This window comes from Camelus ferus, chromosome 17, assembly GCF_009834535.1.
Source record: "Camelus ferus isolate YT-003-E chromosome 17, BCGSAC_Cfer_1.0, whole genome shotgun sequence".
Lineage (NCBI taxonomy): Eukaryota > Metazoa > Chordata > Mammalia > Artiodactyla > Camelidae > Camelus > Camelus ferus.
In genome coordinates, this window is record NC_045712.1 from 43,707,146 (window position 1) to 43,730,229 (window position 23,084).

Consider the following 23,084-nt stretch of genomic DNA (forward strand, 5'->3'; position numbering starts at 1 on the left):
TGCTCGAGCTGTTTGGCTTCCTTTCATGACCTGCTATTAGACTTACACCCAGCACTTGTGGTTACCATTCGATTGGTTTTCTCCACAGGCTAGTGTGGCGTCCTTGCCAGAGTGCAGGGAGTGGGCTAGTTGCTTCTATACTCAACAAAGCCAGACACAGTGCTAGACACAGAAGGAGCAGTCAACCAAAGCCTGGCAGGGTGTCCTTGTGCTGGGCAGCCTTTCCACCCTCAAAGACTTGAAGGTAAATTTCTGCATATACTCCGTGAGATGAAAGGGCCCTGATGCAGAATTCACTGGGGATGGGGAGCAGGAGGGAGACCAAGGTGGATCCCTATTTCAGACCAAGTTTACCACCCCCTACCATTTTTGAAGGATTTGGCATTGCATTCATAGTCTTCCTGTCTATCTCTCTTCCTGCTATGATCTAAGATGACAGATATCTGAATGAATGACTCAAACAACATCTTGAGTTCATACTCAGTGATCTCCCACGACCACATCCTGAACCTTGCAATCACTGGAATCTGCTCTTTTGCCTCTAAACCATAAATTTAGATTTCTCAGTTTCTAATCACAATTTCCAGTCATTTCAGCCTGCCCACTGAGTTTCTCCCATGTCCTCTGCCCTTTAACCTCATCTAACCCTGCCACCGCCATCTCTCTAACTTCTGTTTTACACCTTCTCCTGTAAAATACTCTTATCTATCTATCCATCCTGAAACACTGAGGCTGTTGCCTCCATCACTCTTTTGACCATATTCTCAGTTTTCTCCACTCTCTGGCCTTTGGGTACATCTCTCTAGGCTCAGGCTTTTCAGTGCCTCAGAACTGATCTGACTTCTGGAGGAGTCACCTCGATGCACATACCAAGTAAGCTCACGTGATACACAGGATATGCGTGTGTAAACTAACGTGCCGTCTTGCTCTGTGTGCGCACGGTGTTGTATGAGCTTGTGTGTGATCCATGTGCAGCGTTGGGTCTACTTATGTCCTCAGTCCAGGCTGTCTTTCTTCCTGGTGTGGAGGTTCTTGGAAAACCAGCTTTGTGGCTGGAAGATTGTTTGGTTTGGTTACTATGGTGTGTAAGCAAGAGTTGTGATCCTTATGACCGAGGTATTTTTACCGAGCAGAGGATTCTGTCATCATTGTCTCCAGGACACCCATGTGCCTTAGAGAAGGCTGAATGTACACTACAATATTTGCCTCCCTAACTTTCCTCTTCTCCCCAGTGTTTCTTAGTCTAGCCAGTTGCTTCTTCTTGGATCCTGTACTTTGAGATGTTATTTATACCCTCACTCAGGATGATGTCAAATCTTGCTGGCCCTGGAATCATTTTATCTCTTTAAGGTGACTTTGCATATTTCTGCTTTGATCCCTTGCTTGTTGATTTTTTTATTTTGGTACTTATTTCCAAATTCTAGGGTTCTTTTTATAGCTATTCTCATGCACTGACCGATGCACACAAACAAAAGTGCTCTCACACACACAAACATTCATACATACAGAACATTCACAAGTATTACACAAACATATTAGTTCATTCCAAAAGAGTAAGGAGTCTCACCACTGACATTATTTTATGGTAGCACAGACACAGATGTCACTCACTTAGTTAAATGACACAGCAAGTCACAAGAAACCAGTGGGACTAAAGGAAATGGGATATTTCATACGTTTGAACAAGCAAGGATTATAGCTCATGCTCAGATGCAGAAGGATAATGTCAGTAATGCACACGAACGAGAGGTGACGGCCATTCCCCTCTACCCTCCTGGTCTCTGAGCTGTTTATGTGCAGCTGTCACTAACCAGCATGCAGCAAAATGGAAGCAAAAGTGTGTTGCAAATGAGTGTCTGAAGAATGTAGATAAAACTGGGGACAGGGACCTCGATCCCTTAGAAAACTTCAATGTTAAAAAAAATCAGGTACTTCCTGGATTCCTAGGTCACAGGAGGTTTTGCAGATCATTCAAACCCACGTTTGCTGAGAATCAAGTAGGTGAAAAGTGCTGTGGCAGACACTGAAGGGGAGGCTCAGCTAAGGACACTGTGTTCACTGATAGAAAAAAAATGCTAGCTAAGAAGTAGATGATGAGTAAATACTTAAAAAAAATCTATATCATAAATATATCATACCTATGTATCTATGTATAAATATATAGCCATCATAATCCTAGAAGAAGCAGATCTGTATTTGTAGACTGACAGTAGACTCAAGTCATTCTTCTCAGGATCTGGTCTCCAAATCTTCTCCTTTTTAATTACTAAGAGGAGAGAATGTTAAGTCCTCTTTCTCTGGGCTGCATAGATGTAACCTCACTTGAAGGTTTTGGTGACTGTCTGTCACATGAGCTAGTCCCGGAGTATATAAGCTGTAAAACAGAGCGAGCCTTTAGGCAGTAGGAGAAGGGATGAACTCCATCCTCCTCAAAGAAGCAATGCAACCGTTTATAACGTGCATTCTACAACCACTTACAAAGGAATATAGATTGTTTTCCTTCAACCCCATAGACCTGATTTAAAAGCAGGATGAAAATGGAAGGGATGAATCTTTCTTGGGAGAGTAATAACACAGGGCCGCCAAGAGTAATATATTCTTCAAGTGCTCTTAAGCTCAGGACATCTGAATCCCTCAGAAATGGCCATAGGAATTAGACACCAGTCTAGTCCCTATTGTACGAAATCTCTCTATCTATCATTTAGAAAAAGAAAGTTTCTGCATTACTACAGAGGGTAGTGTTTACTGTAATTTGTCTCTTCAGAAAATTCAATGCTAACCTTTTTTTCAGTTCCTATTAAAATTAAAATTAAAATTCCCCTGAGAATGTTGCTGAGAAGCATGACGTGAGAGCCAGTCCACTCTTATGCTCTTTGTTCACTCGTTCACTCATTCTTACACAGCTGTTCAGGCTCAGGGGACAATGATACAAAAGACACGGTCTTTGCTCCTTAGTAGGTCTTAGAGTAGTGAGTTGGACAGATCAGTGAGTAAATGATCCAAGTGCACTGATGCAAATAATAGGATGAGACTATGAGAGTTTAGAGAAGGACCAGCTGAGCTAGAACCCCAAGTGCCAGGGCTGAGAAGACTGCCCAGGGAAGATGGTGTCTGCGATGCGTTTCAGAGGAAAAGAGCCAAAGACGTACCCTTGAGCGGAGGGCTGCCATATGCAAGGTCCTGCGACATGCGCACAATGAGCTCTTGCCGGGATAACTTCTTTTTAATCTAGGCACCAATTCTCCCATGACACCTTGTCCAACTGTGGCTGAATAAGAGATGAAAACTTTTGACTGTGAAAGTTTGGGAGACCCTGAGGATGCTAGATCATTATTAAAACAAAAAGAACTGGGGAATATTCATCCTAGACAGGGGGCAGGATGAGACAAGTTTCCTTCCAACTGTTAAAACGTTGTCCTGGGGAAAGGGGAACCAACTGATTGTCCAGATGCCTCGGGGTTGAATGCAGCCCAGGGAGATAGATTTCGGTCAGATAAAGGCAGTATTTTCTAATAGACGTATTCAAATATTAGGTGAAAGTTCCTTTCCCTGGAGATAATACGCAAAGACTAAGCTGTTGAATGGGATTGTAGGCATAGGACTGAGCTAACAAGTAAGGAGGTTTAATCAACTCCAGTTCCTATGAAATTGCAAAGATCTTGGTCGTCAAAGTCTTCTGCAGTTTTCAAACTGTTTACAGAGTTACCTCAGTGGTTGCTTATGAAGGATTTAGGAAACAAAGGCATTTGAGCAAAACTCTGGGCTTTCCATCCCTTCTTCAACCAGAGCCAGGTTTTTATATTTTTTAATGCATGATTTAAATTATAAACAGAGGAGCCTATGACTTTAAAACCTGTGAAAAGGACTTCTCTACCACAATTCATGAACAAAACCTGATGCACATCAGTCTGTTGAGTTGCTGCACCTACTAGTGCACAGAAATCCCCACCAAGGAGGCGAATCATTCACTCACCCATCCATTCAACACAGATGTGCTGAACATCTGCTGCATTCTAAGCGCTCTTTCAGAGGCTGGAGGTCCTTGCTCTCAAGGAACAGACGTTGTAACAGAGGAGTTAACAACGAGTAAGTGCGATAAAGGAAATGAAAATTATTTGAAGTCAGCACTAACGTAGAACCAATATTTAGGTCGCTGGGCTCATGGTCGATTACTTTTTCTTTCTGAATAATAAATGGCAAAGTTAATGGAGGCCACACTCTAATTACATCTATGATCTAAACAATGATATAATTTCAGAGCCGGATGAACCTATGTTGACCTCACTCGTTCTTGGATAAAGAGACTCTGACCCAAAGTGGCTCAGAGATAATGATCAAGGTCCCCCGGCAAACGGTGGTTGGACTGAAAGTTAAACGCTTGCCCCCTGGTTTTCTGTCACCAGAAAACCTGTCTGTCAATAGAAGGAGAATTAGGGCAAAGGCCTAACAACAACAGCTAAAACAAGAACAATGTTTGACTCAGAATTAGCCTCAGTAAACCTTCTCAGAATACCCTGAAAATACAGAAACCCTTAGATACCTAGGATTTACAAAAAAGTATGAGTATTATAGTAAGTCACTCAGAAGGCTGAATACATCAGAAACTCCTCATGACTTCAATGTAATATTGCCTGCTGATCACTGGATCTTTCCAAGAGCAACCTCCTCACTGGATTTTTTGCCTTTCCTCCCACCGACATTTCTCTACATGACACCAGGGTCAAGATTTCCTAGGAGGAATCAGATATTACTCCTTTTCTTAGAATCCTCTAGTTGCTCTACCGCCTGCTCAGAAGTTGACCCAAACTTCTTGCCAGGATCTAGAAGGCCCTCCACAGTCTGGCCCCGGGAATTTTCTATCTTGTGCCGCCTCCCTTCTCACTGCACTCGCCCCACGCCGCCCCTCTTGCTGCTTCTGGAACGTGCTTAAAGGATGTTCCCACCTCCCAGGTCTTTACATGGGCAAGTACTTCACATCATGTACTGACGCCAACACGTGAATATTAAGTATTATCTTCTTTATCATAGGCAGGTACAAAGAGTTAGGTGGATAAATAAACTAAGATTCCTTTTTCAAAGCAAAAATGAAGTTATGTGATAAACTTCAGGTAATAACTGGAAGGAAAAGGACAGACAAAAAGTACTATTTACTGAACGTGTCCTCATATGACCCAGGCGCTGGGCACTGTGTCCTCACGTGTTTCTCCTTGTTTCTGAGAGTGTGGTCTCTGGAGGCAAATGGTCTGAATTTTCATGCACTTAATTACACTTGAGCCTCTACTTGAACAGTCTGTTGAGGAAACCTCAGAGATTCCCTAGTCAGTTTGCCCCGGTTGTGATAAAATCCTTCCCTTTTTAAAGCAGAGTTTCATCTCTCTGTAACTCAACTGTCCTAATTCTGAGAAAAGTAGTTTGTCTGACATCCCCACGCGAGCCCTTGACGGCTCCTACGTCACAAGTCTCAACTGAGCTCCTTCATTTCCTGAAGCTGTTCCCTGTATGACCTGGTTTCTATTCTGGATAATCTCCTTCGGGTGACCTCTCTCTCTCTTTCTCAATGTCCCATTTAAGGCATCACACCCAGAATCAAATGCACACACGCATGTAAGGACTCGTGGATTTGTCCACTATGTGTTTGGAACACTGTGACTTCAGACACCTCCTTTCTTCTGTATATGACTGTGGGGCTTGTCTTACGGTAAATGGGGCTTGATTTCCTATGTGGCGAAAACAGAAAGGCATCATTGTGCTGTGCCATTCTTGTGCACATTATTTCCTCCAATAATACATAACAATATGACTTTCATGGCTGGAATCCCTCTTTCACTGATTTTGGAGAGTGACGAGGAGAAATCCCTACAGAGGGGTGACTTAGCCTGGAAAAAATTCCTCTTTTTATTATTACTATATTTTTTTGCTGAGAGAAGAGTATTTGTTACTGTCTCTTTCAAATTCAATTTCATAAGCCAATGCAATAAACAGTTATTTTTTCTAGGCCAAAAGGGCTAAAAATACCCCCCCGTTCTTTTCCTCACAAAATCCCTTTGAATTTAATGAACTCAGACAGTTAGGATCAAGAAAACAAAAGCTATTATACATTTCATCATCTGAGTTTTCCTCACAGTGAACTACATTCTTAGACTAAATATCTGCCACCTGGTGGTTCTTGTGAAAACGGTTAGGCATTACCCCAGCCGCTACAGGGTTCAAGTATACCCCATTCATTCATTCATTCATTCAACAAATATACAAAAATTTCACACACTTGTGTGGAATAGACAAATACCCAAAGAATTCTTTTGGAATAAAGAGTGTCTACAACGAGGCTGGCCATATTTAAGCATCTCTATACAATATAACTTTGGCAAGAGTGACCTCATGCTAGATGTCAAGCCATGTTAAAGGATCAACTCTTTTGGAGCTCTTTTATATCTCAGTATTTTGGGCCATAAAATGCCCTCTGCTTGGATGGCTCTTTCCTACCCATCACCCAAAAATCTGCCTGGTGATACGCCTCTGTTTATGGGACTTGGCCCATTTGACTTTCCCCCCATTTGTGCCTTCTCTGTACTGGATATATTTTTTTCCCTATAGTATCTCTAATGTTTCCTTGCAGTAATTTGTGAGCTTTTCTTACTCTACTGGACTACAAGTTTATTTCAGATGGTACCACATTACTTACCTTGCAGCTCTGAGCCCCTAACTTAATTTCAGGTGATTCATATGCCCTCAGTGATGCTCATTTGAATAACTAAAACCCAAATATACAGCTGAATGTATAGCAATGTTTTTGCTAAACCATATAGGGCAAAGTAACTCCCTACATGAAACAGAATTCAGGAGATTTTTGAATTTAGATGGGAAAAAGAAACATTTTTATTTTCTAACTTCTAACTAAAATTTGCCATTTCTTCCATTTCTGAAGATAAGCAACAAACCATAGTAGTATTACAGCATCCCTGACCTTGTCACCAACAGAAATGACAGATTTTCCACATCTTACTGCAGTTGTTAAAGATATTTCCAAGTATTATTTATGCACAACAGCATTTGTAAGCCTGCAGTGTGCATTATGGAAGTGACTGCTGGTACACTATGACAGAAGCAGGAATAAGAGTGATCCAAGAAAAGGCTGGGAAATAGGGACCCAAGATAGAAAGGAGGAAGGCTGTGAGAGTTGGAAACGGGCTAGAGGAAGCCTCATCCTCCCCCTTGAAAATGCCAAAATGACAGCTTTATTGATGTGTAATTGGCATACAGTAAACTGTACAAAAATATGTTAGTCTTCAATAAACAGAATTAATACAGCAGAAGACTTAAAGTAAGTATAACTGTATTCTTGGAATGATTAAAATATAGCAAATCATCCATAAACAATAAGAACCCATTAAAATCTTAAAAATAAAAAATATGTTGACACATTGTAAAGTGACTACAACTCAATAAAAAATGTAAAAAAATATATATAAAAATATGATTACAGTTGACTCTTGAACAGCATGGGGGTTGGGGCATTTATGTTGTATGCGATGGAAATCCATGTGTGACTTAAGAGTCAATCCTCCACATATGCAATTCCTCCTGATCTGTGTTTTCCCCATTTCACGGCCCCACATCCATGGGTTCAAAAAGCTGCAGATTGTGTAGTACTGTAATATATTAATAACCCTTGAAAATAATCTGAATATGTGTGCATCTGCGCAGTTCCAACCTGTGTTGCTCCAGAATCAATCAACTGTAATAAATCAAAATGAGCTCAGGAGATGGGCAAAACCCCAGAATGTTATGAGTATAAATAACTGTCACAGTTAAAGAAATGAACTATAAATCTGGATTATCAAACTAAAAAAATGATCAAATGTAGCAAAGATAAAAGAAATAAGTAATATGCAAAGAAAAAATTACAAAACATAGTAGACGTATTTATGAGTTCCTGTATCTGTGTGGTGGGAGTTCAATCAGTAAAAGAGATATAGGAAGGTGAAAATATTCAAATAAATAATGAAAGAAAATTGCTTTGGCAAAGAAAAAAAGAGAATGGATGCCTAGATTAAGGACAACTGAGAGATAATCAAAATGAAGAATTCAGAAATAAAAGGTACACTCCAGTATATATTTAGGTCAAAGTTTAGACCGGAGAAATCAAAAGCTTCCAGAAAGTTAGGAAAAGAAAGAATTTTTAAATGATCAATAGATTAAGAATCACATCGACATTGGACATGTATCCATTTTAGACAGTAGGAAAAAAAAAGCAGTATCTTCAAATATTCTGAGATACAATGATTTTGAATATATAACTCTATATACCCAGTCAAATTAGCATACAAATAACACGTGCATGTGTGCACAACTAAAATTTCAATACTCTCAGGCCTTTTCTTCCCTCTTGGCTCTAGAATGCTAACACTAGCATTTATACTTTCCAGACAGCCTTCTACTAGAAATCTAATCTGCCCCACAGAAGATCTACCAGGTGACTGTATCATTTCCCACCAAAAATGACCTAACCAGATGACACCACACTGAAGCCTAAGAGGAACAAGTCCTACCCACTGGCACAAGCTTCCAATCAGCTCTTGACAGAGGCACAAAAGTGCAAGTCTTCTCACTAAGGGAAGATGCAGAATAAACAGAAAGATTGTTACATACCAAATTATTATCAGTCTTTTTCTACTCTGTATGAGACAATACAAACAGCCTGTATTAGACATTCTTGCACCTGACTTCAAGCATTCACAAACGGGTTTCTTATGTTACAGTTTCCATGACAACACACAACATTTCATGTATGTTTTTCAAGGAAAGAAAGGTGAAAATTACTCTCGGCGTCAAACTGAATTTTCCTCCTGGTCTTCACCTATTTTACTCGTAGATACTTAGAAGGTAGAGCAATTTCACATTCCTTTCAGAATTTCACTGCCATTTTTCTACATTAGATGCAGAATTAAATGAATTCAACCTCAACTGATTTTTCTAAGTCTAGTATTTTTACAGAGAAATATGTTTCCTTATGGCCACTCTTTTCAACAAGCAGTGTTTATTACAATAGGGATAATTCTACGAAGCTCTGCCCATTTTTTGAATATGTGATACATCAGTATTTTAGACTCTCTCCATTGCTAAATTTGGGTGTGCCTCTCTATTTGTTCTATGCAGTTTTTCTTCCAATCCGTTTATTGGTAAATAACTAAATGAAGAGAGAGTCAATAAATATTTGGGAAGAAATGGATAATTAAATACAGAAACATTTTTGAAATAATTTCTATTTGAAAACAAAGTTTTTTTTAAATAAAATATTTCTGTAGTTAAAGAGTAATTAATTGGGGGGGTTAAAAAACTGATCTCTATTGAATACTGATAGTTGTATTGGTCAGGGTTCTCCAGAGAAACAGAATTAACAAGATGTGTATTTACATAGAGAGAGATGTGTTTTAAGGAATTGGCTTATGTGATTGCTAAGTCCAAAATCTGCAGGGTACACCAGCAGATTGGCAGCCCAGGGAAAAGTCACAGTTTGAATCCAAAGACGGTCTGCTGGCAGAATTCCTTCTTGCTTGAGGAAGTCAATCTCTGTTCTTAAGACCTTCAACTTATTGGATGAGGCCCACCCACGTTGTGGAGGGAAACCTGCTTAACTTAATGTCTACTGACTTAAGTGTTAATTTACCCCAAAATAAACTTCCATAGAAACACCCAGACTAATGTCCGGCCAAGTATCTGAGCACCATGATGCAGCCAAATTGACACAAAATCAATGGTGACAGTAGTGTTGTGTCAGGAACTGTGCCAGGGGCTGGTGTTTTGAATGTGACTTTGGAGAACTAACACGGCAAGGTACAATTTTTGGCCTCCACATCCAATTATGTGTCCAGACACATTTATTATTTGTTGAATGCCTATGATATGCTGGATGGAGTTCCTGCCTGTGGGGATTAGTCTAATGAGAGAGCTGTTACACTCTAGAGAGGTACTGTGAGTTATTTTGTATCTTATAGAGGTTGACCCTTTGCTCTGCATCAGGTGACTCACTGACGATGTAGAAAATATTGCTTAGTAAACAACTCTTTATATTTGAATGTGATTTAACAGTATCCCAAGCACTTTAATATCCATTGTTTGATATGAATGTCATAACCCTTGACATAACAAGAATGATATTTCATTCCCATTTGACAAGAGAAGCCCAAGGCGTTATCCTTCTGAGGAAACAGTGACATCCCAATTTCTCACTTCTTGACTCCTATCTGAAAATTCTTGAAGTGGGTGTCATTTCCCCAAGGCCACAATAATTGTGAGTGAGAAACTGAGACTTGTATTTATTTCTATCACACTCTGGAGTTTGTGTTCTGTCAGCTTTTATATATTATTTTCACTGTGTGTGTGTGTCTGTATGTGTCTGTGCGTGTATGTGCGTGTGTGTATGTGTGTGTTGTGTGGGAGGGGGGTATTATGGGTATGGAGTGTGGCGAGAGACATTCTCTATTTCTTAAATTCAGTATCAGACCCAGAGAACGTGGAACTAACATCCTCTCCAGCCCATGCACCGTGGGTGTCCCAATAACTGCTTTCATGGGATTACTTCCCAGCGAGGGAGTTTCCAAATGTATATTTACAAGGAACAAAGATTTTCATCCTGCCTCTCAGATCCGTAACAGTTCTTCAAAACATAAAAACAAAAAGAATAGGCAGCTGGGTTATTAAGAAATTTAAAGTGGGTGGCAAGAAAACTGAGATGCCTGGTGAAACAAAAACAGAAGAGAATTTTATGTGTTACCTTTGAGTCTCTCCAACTACCACTTCCAGCCCTTCTAGTGCACACATGCGCAACACCTTCTCATCCCCCTACAACGAAGTCTTCCTAATAGAGAAGGTGCTCCTGAGGCTGACTGACCCTGCTTCACCCTCCAGAAGTAGCACATCTTTATGCAGAGGCAGGGCAATATGGTGGAAAGAGTGGGCATCCTGCAGTTAGGTAGACTGTCATTTATTTTATGTGTGATTATTGGAAAGTCACTGACCCATGTGGAACCTCAGTTTCTTCATCTGTAAAACAGGATGATAACTATTAGCTCCCAGCGTTCTTGTGGGAATTAAATAAAGCAATGCCTATAGTGAGGAGTGCTCAGTTATCTTAGCCCCCTTTCACTTAGCAAGAAAAGAAGGCAAATTATCACAAAATGGTAAAGACCCTAAGAAGTGCAGAGAAGAATGCTGGACCAAGCTTTACTTGCGGAGGGGGCCTGCCGACCATTCTTCCCATCACACTGCCTCTCTCACTGACCTACTTCAGGACTGAGTCCTGCCCATCAGCCATGCTAAATAAGACAGCCCATTAACACAAGGTAAAGATAAGGCTTCCCCAATTATCACTGTCACAGACTACTTGGGTTTTATCTTGTGTTTATCTCAGTGGAAATACTGAGCACTAGGAACTCTCAACGAGCCTGAAAAAAAGGACTTTTAAAGGACTTCCAGTTTTCCTGTGAAGATATAAATTTGAAGACTGAGTTTTGATGTTCCAGACACACTCTTTCCCTTTAGGGGAGTTTGAAATAACCCTTCAGGTCATGGCTATGCTGAGAAGAGCTACGTTATTTTAGTAATAAAAGAATGTTACTTTCTACTTTGTCTGCTTTCCCATTACCCAGTTCTTCCCATTTCAAAGCCATTCATGTTTTCTTCTTTCACAGGGAACTGTCCCCTTTCAGGTGGTGGAAATGTTCTGCTTTGTTTGTTTGCTGGTAATACAATTTCAAACTTGGACAAAAACTGCAAGGTGGTATAAGGAAATCACATGTAACCTGTACACAGCTTCAGAAATTGTTTACTTTCTCCCTCTTTCCCTCTCTCATCAGATTTCTGAGACATTTGAGATGGAGTGGTAAACACAGCCCCTCTGTGTGTGTTATTTCAGTGTGTGTTCCCTAATCACAAGGGCATTCTCTTAAATAACTTATATATATTCTCTTATGTGGTACAGTGATCAAAATCAGAATTATTGTTGATACAATACTAGTATCTAATCCACAGTCTGTCATCAAATTTTATCAATTGTATCAATAATATCTTTTATAGCTTTTTTTTTTTTCCCCCTGGATTGGGACCTCATTCAGGGTCAGGACCCAATTCCGGGTCACACGTTTCATTCAGGACAGAAGTGTCTTTCATTTCCTTTAATCTAGAACAGTTTCTCAGCTTTCCTTTGTCTTTCTTGACTTTGATGCCTTTGACTTAGTTTGAGTTTTGTCTAGTGTTTCCTTAGCATTGGATTAAGGTTTTGCAAAAAGGCTGGAATATCCTAGAAGTGATATTCTCACTTCTCAGTGCATCACATTAAAAGATACATGATGTGGGTTTGGCCAGATATTGGTCATACGAACTGATTTTTTGGCTAAAATCATTTTTGCTAAGTTTCTCCACTGCAAAATTACTCTTTTCACCTTCATCATTAATTTGTGGGTAGTTACTTTGACAGTATGTAAATACTTTGTCATCAAATGTTCATGGACTAGATTTACCACCATTTATTATTTTCTAACATTATCATTCCATCCATATTGATTAGTTAGGAAAATAACTGTTCCTTCTCATTTCTCTACCTATCTATCCATCCATCCATCCATCTTTCCATCTATCTATCTATTTAGACTCATGCATTCTTACCCTATTCAATGGGTTATAACCCATTACTATCTTTAATTTATTTTGATGCTCAGATTTTTCCAGATTTAGCTAGTGGGAAACACTTCACTCTAGATCCCCATGCCTTTTTAATGTTTCCTTGATTTTTTTTTTTTTTTGCATACACTGGCTCAACAATCTATCTCAGACTCATCTTTTACTCTCTCTGCCCCATCCCAGGAATCAACCTTTTATTCAAGGAGCCCAGGGTCTAGGGATATTCAGTTAATAATGTAACATTATGTCTCATCTACTAAGCAACAGAGCTACTAAATATCTCTATCAGTTATAAACCTTTATTTTTATGATTATGTCAATCCCAGATCAAGACCACAACGGAATATATTCCAATGTGCCCTCTTTCCTTAACTATAACTCCCTTCACAACAACTGGGAAAACTGGTTCTCATCATCCCAAGTAAATTTACCCATTTGCTCAAGCCTGAATCCACAGAAAGTAGCAGGAAAAGCAAAAAAATGAGACCTTTATCATCTCTTGGTCATGGCTGCCACTCCAGCAAAATGTGGAAGGCCTAGAGGAAACCTGTAGCTAGATCTCCCTCCTAGCCCATTTCCTCTTCTCAAAGAGAGATCAGTGGTGGTAATGAAATGTTGTGACTCTCAATTTGACAGCCCATGCGACTATCTTCACCACTACTTAGTCACCTGTAGAGCAACATTTCCAGGCCGGAAGTACACACTTGAACGATCGTTCTGAAAATGAGAAATAAAAACGCCACACTTTGATGCACAGGTAAGCACTTTTAAGAACATCTGGATGGGCTTTGTCCATTGACTGGTTAACAGTTTAGTACTATAACTTCAATAAGAATGTTCTTAGGTACCAAACCATACCCCATGAAGAAAGGTGTGATATCAGAATCTATTTTCCCCATCAAATTTGGAGCTTATCCAACCCACTAAGGCATTTTTCTTGCACAATAAGTAGCTCAGCTGAGTCTAATGGTCCCAGACGCTGTGTTAGAATTGGCGGGGCATTTACCCTATGTGAAGTGCTGAGGCTGGAAGGGGAATCTGAAGCATAAGAAAATAATAGAAGGAAGGTTAACAAATTATGCCAATGCTCTGGTTTGAAAGCTGAGGCAAGGCCCAAAACGGGGAGATGAGAAATGAAATCAGACGTAAGAAAATCAGGAAAATCAGGATGCTCAGGGAGATACAGGGAAAGGACAAACTGAGAAGGAACAGTGTATGGAGGTCGCTTTGGGTGGTGCTGGCTGTGTGACACGTGGTCTTAAAAGAACTAGGCAGATAGACTATAATTACATCACTTCCCCTCTAGTCTATAGACCCTACAGATTGAGCAGTTTTACTGCAGCATCCTTTTCCTTGTCATCCAGAGCTAGTTTTCCATAGAAAGCCTAAGTGACAGACCTGCTGTGAGTCCCTGTGCAGCAGGGAGTCATGGCCATTCTGCCTCCTTCTGCTGCCTTGTTTTATGTAAACCATTTGTTACCCAGAGTGAGGAAAGAAAAGAAGGAAAGACAGAAAGACAGACAGACAGAAAGAAAGAAACAAGGAAGGAAGGAAAGGAAAGAAAAGAAAAGGAAAAGAAAAAGAAAGAAAAAAGTAACTGCTATTAAAAAACCTTTGCCTTGAAGCCCGATAGCTTTGTTTGAATATCTGTTTGATTGCTTACTAAGTATGTGAGTATGTGAGTATCTGTGTGTGTCTTACCTAGCCTCCTATGTCTCAGTTTCCTCATCTGTAAAATGGGTTTGACATAACCTAGTCACAGTACAGCTTTGAGGAATATGATACTTAACACAGTTACTGGTGCATAAAAAAATGCTTAATGATAACCAGCTTTTATGTTAGTTTGGTTGTTACTGTTTTTATACTTTTTATAAATATTATATTATTTCCATCTCCCAACATGCTTATGAGACTGATAAGTAAATTATCACTGTAATTTTACATGAACAACTCGAGGATTGGGGAAAATCAAACTTTCTCAAGAATGTGGAACCAGGGAGTGGCAAGGATGGAATGCTCAGGCTGTGGATTCCAGAGTTGATGTGGGTTAACTGAGACCACTCAGTCTCCACACTGCCTTCCTGCCTTCTCCTCTCCTGACTGCTGAAGGCAAAAGTGGGGTCTCCTGTTTCGTCAGAATCTTCTGAGATGGGCCAACTGGTTTCCCCCGAGGGGGGACGTGGGATGATCCTCACTTTGGAAGGTTTCAGTCAAGAATAAAATATCTATATAATGAGCACTCCTTGTGCCCCTCCTTTTATTCCAGCCACCGCGGCTGCAGCCAGCTACCTGAAGGTGCAACCTGACAGCCCCTTGGCTCAGATGCATCTGGTATTTCTGGCTTTCTGTCCAAAGATTTCTCTGCAACGTTGAAGGCACCCACTTTTGCACATACAGCTTGCAATTTTGAGTGAGCTTCCATCCCATGAGGTAAACCTTGACCAAAGGAAATAAAAGCAAAAGGATAGTACTTCTTTTTTCATGTGGACAATGCTGGTGGACAACTGGGAATGTATCCCATGGGTTCCTCCAGGGTGCTGCCACAGTCCAACTCTAGTGCCCATGGAAGGGACAAGGATCAGTTCAAGGGTTTTCCCTTCCCTCTTTCATTCTCCTCTGTCTCCCATTGCACTTCCTTCAAATCTCTTTCCAACATAAATTACGTTCAGGCAAATCCTTACATTAGGCTCTGATTTCCAGGGGGAGGCAGGATCCAGCATCCCAACCTCCACCCGTGTAAGTGGCATCTTCTCCCACTGGGAACTGAACTGCTCTGTTGACTTGGAGGACTGGAGGCATTCTAATCCATTATTCACATCAGCTTTTCTGCTGGCCCAACTGTAGTCTTGATCCTGTGTCCTGGTGTCAGGGTCCTGCCACATGGAAGTCATTTCCTCAGCCATTTAGTAAATGTTTCTCACACTGTATCTACCATGGGCTTGACCTACATGGGTTTGAGAGAAGATACAGTATCTGTTCTCAGAGACCAGAGGAAGCAATAAAGGGACAGATGTAGATAAACTGTTTTCCGAAAGCAGACATACATACTTGCATTTGTATGTACATTTGTTCTTGTATGTATCTTCTTGGTGTGTAACTGTGGAAGGGTTTTCTTCCAGTTCCTCAAGGCAGTATCTCCCAGCAGGTCTTCAGGTAGCTACCTGCCTCTCTAGGAGTGGTTCTCAAACTCAAAGGAACGTCAGAATCAGCCAGAAGGCTTGTCAGAACACAAATTATCTGGCATACTCTCAGAATTTCTCATTCACTAGGTGTGGGTTAAGGCCCAAGAATTTTCACTTTGCACAAGTTTCTGGACAGCACTTTGAGAACCAGCCATCTAAGAAGAAAGGGACATTGACTGCTCTTGTCTCAATTTCAGAGGAATTCTTTTATCAGGGTTCTGTGTAGAATCCTGAACAGACTGAGGGAGGTCATGAACTCTAGTCCCCTAGCACTCACAAGGAAACAATGTTCAGAACTGTTCATTTTACTACCTTGAAGCCTTTGTTTATACTGCTTTCTCAGTCTTACAACAAGACCTCACGTTCATTCTCACGTTAACCTGGAAAAATTCCATTTGCAGTAGCAATCATCAAATATTCTCTGAAGCTTTCCTCTTAATTTCTCCAACTCTGGGCAAATTCACATACATAATCTCTGTGACCATCACCCTCTCATATGCCTCAAGTCTGTCAGCAAAATTTATGGAAAACTTTGAAATGGGCAAGAAAACAGTATTGTGTGTCTTGTCCAGCTCACCCATCGAGGTCATTTCCGCTTTTCATTATCTTTGAGATATTCTACAACTCCAGAAAATGTAGAAAACTGATCATAATGCAACTGACTCTTGTCCATAGACATGCAAATTAATTGTGTTTGGTGGAATGCAACTGAATTGAATATTGCCCTGTGGGTAGACCTATTTTCGTCTTTTTGCAAATTCATTTTTACATATATTTACATACATTCTTTGAATTCTCCTTTGAATCATTTATAACATCTTATCTTACTGGTACCCTCATGAATTAATGAGTTAAATGCAATCTTTTCAACCTTTGGTGCATGTTCATTTTATATTTGTATGAGAGCTATGATTATAGTTTCTTTTAAAAACAATCCTTTAACAAATATGTCAACATTACACTGAATTCTAGTGGCTATCTGTAACTATAAGCACATACCCACTGTCTCGCTGTGAATCTCCAGAATTCAAAGACCCTGTTTATTTATCTCTATATCCACAGATTCTAACATAGTGCTTATCATGCATGTTCAATAAATCTTTGTTGGGTAAATAAAAAAAAGTGTGATATTAGAACAGAAGATCAACATATTGTCATGCAGAAAAGAAGGCAGAGCATTTTCCAAGCAGATGGAATGAATAACAAGAAGACCCTACAACAAGAAATGATACTAGAATATCAAGGGCTATGCAGATAATGAGAAAAGCAGGCAGAACCCAGCTCTTAAAGGTCTTTCATATGATTCCTCTTCCTGCCACCAGAAGACTGGAGTTGAAGGATAGATGCCTGGAGACAGGTGGACCATATAAAAACCTACTGAAGCAAATCCAATGAGAGAGCTTGTATCTCAGGGGCAGGAACCCAAACATTACATCTGAGTTATCTGTTTTTGTAGCAGCACAGTTCCTCTTGTATGTTGTCTCCAAGGATGGAGTAGTTTGGGTAATCCTGGTCCCACGGCTGTGTTACTATCCTCATGTATCTCTGGATGGGAGCTACCTGCCTACGTCTTTACAGGTGGTTTCCTTATCTCTGCTAGACTGTTGGTTGTGGGAACACATGGTGTTACACCTGGGTCACCATGGAGTTCACCAAGTTCATGGCTGCTCCTTTGCCATCCATCACTTCATTTTCTGGTTGCCTTGTTCTGCCTACACAGCTTGCTGTACTGGTCCCATCTCTGTTCATCTCAAGTTCAGATCCCAGACCCTTTCATTCAGTTTAGTTCTGGGTCATGTGTTACAGGATCCAGCAGAGTCCATATTTAAAGAACTCTCATTTTCAAAATGTAATTAACAATGTTGCAACCAAGTTCAGCATAGAGATGCTGCATAGTTCAAATGAAAAAACTAGATATCAAATTGAACTCAAATCTATAAAATTCTATACACGTTTAAGGTCCTATTGTTAAAAGTAAAAATTTAAAATCAGATGCAATGACAGTAATTTGAGTGGTGTTTGGTATGTTGATTGAAACTGTGCATCTCTGAAAGAGAATAAAATGAAAACACTTATGGAAAGGTACTATATTTCTCTCTGAAAGAGAAAAATCACATAACTGAACTAGATTGGCAGCTGAAAACTGACTTTGTGATTTTTACTTCTATTATGATTCCATCTTCTTACAAGGTGAAATTCCATTATTTTGCTATTATGAGTAAAGACTGCAAAGTAAGAGAAAAACTTATCCCAATGCCTTTAAATCTTAGAAAATGCCTACTCTAACATACTTCTCCCTCTAATATCATGTCATATTTATAGTTAAGACCTGAAAATTAATATTTTCAATGACATATGGTGATGCTTTATATGGTCACTTCAAATTTTGTAGCCATGTAAAAGGTGGGAAATAATCACCTGTTTATGTGCACCGTATCAGCACATTTGTCCCTAAAATAGCTCTAACATTTGTTTTTTTTCCTGAAGCTTGAGTTGTACTCTTAATGGCTGCATAATACTACAAAATAGGTGATATTAAAAAAAAAAAAAAAGAAAGAAATGAGATTTGTTTTTGGTAAAAGAGCAGGATAGCTTCCAGGAAATATTTTGCTAACGTTTGGTTTGTCTCACCAGGTTACTGAAGCCAATGAAACTACATTTCTAAAGAAGTCATGATGTCCAGGTAATAAACTACAGTTTCTTTTGGGCTGAATTCAATTTTAAAAAGCCCTCAATTAATCCTACTGGTAGAAAGTTTACTGAGAAGACAGGAAGAGAGGAGGGCAGACTTGTAACTAATACAGAATTGGCTGATTAAAAATATGACAGAGAAGAGAAATAAGAATTTTACCTGAGTTAGGATAATAATTGGCAAATTTCCATTTAACGTGAATAGAAAAATCAACATAAATTTACATGATTCATGTAATCAGCAAAAATAGAGAACTTAAACCATAAACAGGAATATTAAAAGCAAAGAAACAGCCATGTGTGTCTGGATCTGACCTGCCATTATTCAAGATGAATATTATTCTTGTGAAGATATTTTCATTTTTTTTCCTTCTCTTTCTTCTTTTGTGGGAGGGAGAGGAGGTGTGGTTAGAAGTGAGCGGTCAAAGGGAATGAACATGTCTGTAATTTATCAATTGTAACTTCACTGATGATAACAAAGCTTCCTTTGTTAGGAAGCTTTTCTTTCTCATGGCACCACAAACTTGAGTTGAGACAGAGTTACTCTGGTTATATTTTACTGGTTGAGAAACTGAGGCAGAAAATAAAAAATCTCATTTAGTTCTAAGAAGCATGTTTTTATATAATGCTTGAATTCACTACCTGTGAAATACTTTAGTAACCATTCTCCAACCTCTTCCTTCTCCCTCCACCTACCACACACATCCTAGGCAACCACTAGTCTACTTTCTGTCTCTATAGATTTATCTATTCTGACCATTTCATATACATGGAATCATACACTGTATAGTATAGTCATCTGTAACTGATTTCTTCACTTAGAATGTATTTGATGATCATGAGTGTAGTATGTATCACCACTTCATCCCTTTTTATTGCTGAATAGTATTCTATTTTATGGACATACCACTAAGATTTCTAAGATTTTGCATTAACATTTGCATCTTATGCATTCTTCTCTGCAGAAATCTTAGATTTTTGGATCGTGTAAACTTAATTAGAGGATACACCATGCATTTGGTAAGAAATATTTGAATTCTGGAGCCTTGGAAAAAATGAAATGGCTAGCCAATGGGAATTTATAGTGATGGCGAACGTCACATCACTCTTCCTAGGGAAATAATCCCACATTACCCCCAGTTGCAGGCTACTTAAAGAACTCTGCTTTTACCACATAGGTGATGAGCAGGTGCTATACTTACAGACAGAAAAGGAGCAGGGTTCCAGTCAGACTTCTTCCAAAAGTAAAAGATCATGCTTGTAATGTCCTACCTAAACGGAAATCTCAGTGGCCAACACTGTGCAGCAAAGTTACTCGTATTTAGAGAAAGTCCTTACCAGAAATGTACTTCATTCCATCACTTAATCTTCTAGTGCTGAGTATATCCGTGTCTACCTCTGCTCTTTCAATATATGAAATTGCACTGCTGGACTTAGACAATGGTGTGTTCACAATATTAGATACATGCAGAGTATCATTTCTCTAATGGAAGAAATAATATCTCTACTCCTATTTAAGTACCTTCTTTTTTTTCTGGAAGTTATAGTCTGTCATATAGTAAGAGTGCCCATCCCCGGATCAATTATATATTTTAAACAAGCCTTGCAGAAGGACATAAGGTAGAATTCTGCTGGAAGAAATGTTGTAGGGCTGCGTGGCACACATAAAAGATGTGTAAAATAATGTGTGTATTTCTGTCTGCTTTATGCCAAAGGCATTAAATTTTGAAGAAGAGCAAATTATTCACATTCTTATAAGCTGAATATTTAAATAACGTCTATATCTTTTACATCTTTCTTTATAAAATATTTCATGCAGTACCTAACTGAAACGGACAGCTATACTAGCAAATTTAGCAGTATTCAAAGATAAGTAAATAGCCCAAATTCTTGACTCCTGAGAGTTTACAAACTAAGAAAAGGAATGCAATTAAATAAAAGTTAATCAAGATTTTCATTAATCACAAGACTGTATGAGAGGGACTAACCATTTTTTTAAAATGTAAAAAGATTCAGAATGAAGTGAATCCTTTCCCTGTCCCACCCCGTCTCCTTGGCACCCTCTGCTGACCTCTGTCAGAGCACAAGGTTGAACTTGCCTGCTGCCGTGGTGTCTCAGTGTGGCTGCTACAGCAAAGAGCAACAGACTAAGCAGTCAAAAATGACAGAAATTTATTTCTCACAGTTCTAGACAATGGAAGTCCCAGATCAGTGAGTCAGCGGGCTCTCTTCCAGGCTGCGAACTGCCTATTTCTCACTGTGTCCTCACCTAGTAGAAGCGGTGAGGGACCACTCTGCAATCTCTTTTACAAGGACACTAATCCCTCTCCCAAGGTCTCCACCCTCTTGACCCAAGAACATCCCAGAAGCCCTACCTCCTCCTACTAACACATTAGGGGTTAGGATTTCAGCATATGCATTTTGGGGACACACAAACATCCAGTTTACAACACCTGTCTCTCTACTATTCAAATAGCCCATCAAAGACTTAGCATAGTGGCCGACACAAGGTAAAATGTAGTAATTTCTCATTACAATTGGGGTATCACCACAAGGGTTAAGTTGGCAAGACAGACTCATGGGATTTACAAACCTTATTCAACAACAAACTTTGCCAACTATGAAAAGAAGACAGCAAGGAAGTAGCCTGAACAACATTCTTCTCTGGAGGGACCTCAAACCATCAGACATAGCTTTTATAAGATGCCTTTTTCCCTGGGTCAGGATCTGGCTTCGCCGTAGCAGACGGCACGAACAATACCTATCTCCCTGAGTCGGAGTCTGGTTTCTCAGTATTCATTCTCCCTAAGTCACACACAGAGAAAAAAAAAATCTGTGTGACTACTTTTTATTGTCCATCCAGTCATGGCCCACAACACTATACATTCCAAGTTTATTTATAATAAGCAATCTGGATGCCCAAGTCCATACTACTAGAAACATTTTAAAGATCTTCAAGTTCCCTGTTACTAAACCCAATCAGAGTAGTAGACTGTTTACTAGGAGTTCTGGTTCAGGTCAAACATTACAGGCACTGAAAACCATTTCCTTCCCACAAGGTATTATGGTCGATTTTTCAAAGAAGGGCCTCAGTAAATATTGATTCTTATTTGACTTCGCCTTTACTTTTTTTTCTCTTGCTAGTTCTGCTTTGAGTGTTTCACTGCAAAAGTCTTGATGTCCCTATTTTCATCTGTGTGCTTTGTAGAACACAGACCTGTATTAACAGCTATTTTCCTTGGTTTATTTTAGGATCCATGATACTTAAGATCAGAGATGAGAACAGAGATACTGCTGGTACTGTTCTGTGACTCCCTTATACTGCGTAACAAAGTCTCCCCAAATCTTAGCGGCTTCCAGAAATTTCCTGCTTGCTTGCATTACCTAAGAGTTGATGGTCAGTTGGGATTCCGAGGAGTTTGGCAAGGCTTGGCCAGCTTGCTAGATTTTAAACACATCTTCTCATGTTGGAGCTAAGCTGAAGGAATAGCTACTCTCTGGACAAGTGATGCTCTTGGTGGAAGGTAAGTACAAGAGGTCCCCGGCCAAGCCATAAGATGCATTTAAGCTTTCCACTGCTCACAGCCACACAGCTGAGACCAAAGCCAGCGTGGCAAGTAAGCAAACCAAGGGTGGAGCATGAGCAAACAATTACAAATAATTATCCATATTAGGGTTTCCAACACTTGGAATCCCTCATATAACTTAAATTTGCTCCCTTTATTTTACACGCCAATTTATCTTTCTGTCTGAGCTCTACCTTTGTCTCTGTAATGCTCATTAATGTACTTTGTGAGGCAGCGGATTATCAGGGGCCAAGCGAGAGAGCATCCCTTCCATGCCTCTTTCCTGGCTTCGGCTGGTCTGCTGGCAATCTTTGGCATTTGTTGGCTTGTAGAATTATCACCCCAATCTCTGCCTTCATCTTCACACGACGTTCTCCCTTTGGGCCCACCTGTCTCCAGACTTCCCCTTTTATAAGGGACACCCGTCATACCGGATGAGAGCCCACCCTCATGACCTTACTTTAACTTGATTTCCTTTGCAGAGACTATGATCAAACAAGGACACATTCTGAGGTAGCTGGGGCTTGGGCATTTGGATCTGGGGAGAGGGGCACACGATTCAACCCATAACAACCAGTCACTAAATTTCAGATTTTCAAAGCACGGCTTATAACTGTAGTCTAGTGTGAAGGGCAAACCGACTTCCTCCTTGTCTGCATGTGCAGGGGAAAGGGGAATGGGAAGAGCTTATTGAGCAACTGGAATTCCAGGATTTTTAAGCACGATTCAGATTGAGAAAGCAAGAAGGCAGCACACTATTTATAAATAATAATAATAAGTCTCATTCCAACAGTGCCGGGAAAATGCTAATTCAGGTACCAAAGGATACCAAAAGGATTCAGTACCAAAAGCATAGTTCACCCTCTGTTGACTCTTGTTTTGCCCTTTTCTTGAATTTAAAAATAAATCTTCTCTCTTGCTTCTTTTTACTTCTCTTTTCTTTTGTCTTTTTTTATCTTATTGCACT

At 39.8% G+C, this 23,084-nt stretch overlaps 1 protein-coding gene and 1 long non-coding RNA gene across 2 annotated transcripts in view; one reads left to right on the top strand and one right to left on the bottom strand.

The window, feature by feature from the left end:
- Nucleotides 1-23,084, bottom strand: part of STAC (SH3 and cysteine rich domain) — a 198,787-nt gene that overhangs the window by 157,259 nt on the left and 18,444 nt on the right. The gene's annotated exons all lie outside the window — the stretch shown is intronic.
- LOC116657278 lies at nucleotides 13,224-22,121 on the top strand. The gene is made up of 3 exons (XR_004312395.1): nucleotides 13,224-13,435; nucleotides 18,495-18,543; nucleotides 21,804-22,121. It is a non-coding gene; the product is annotated as an uncharacterized LOC116657278 (long non-coding RNA).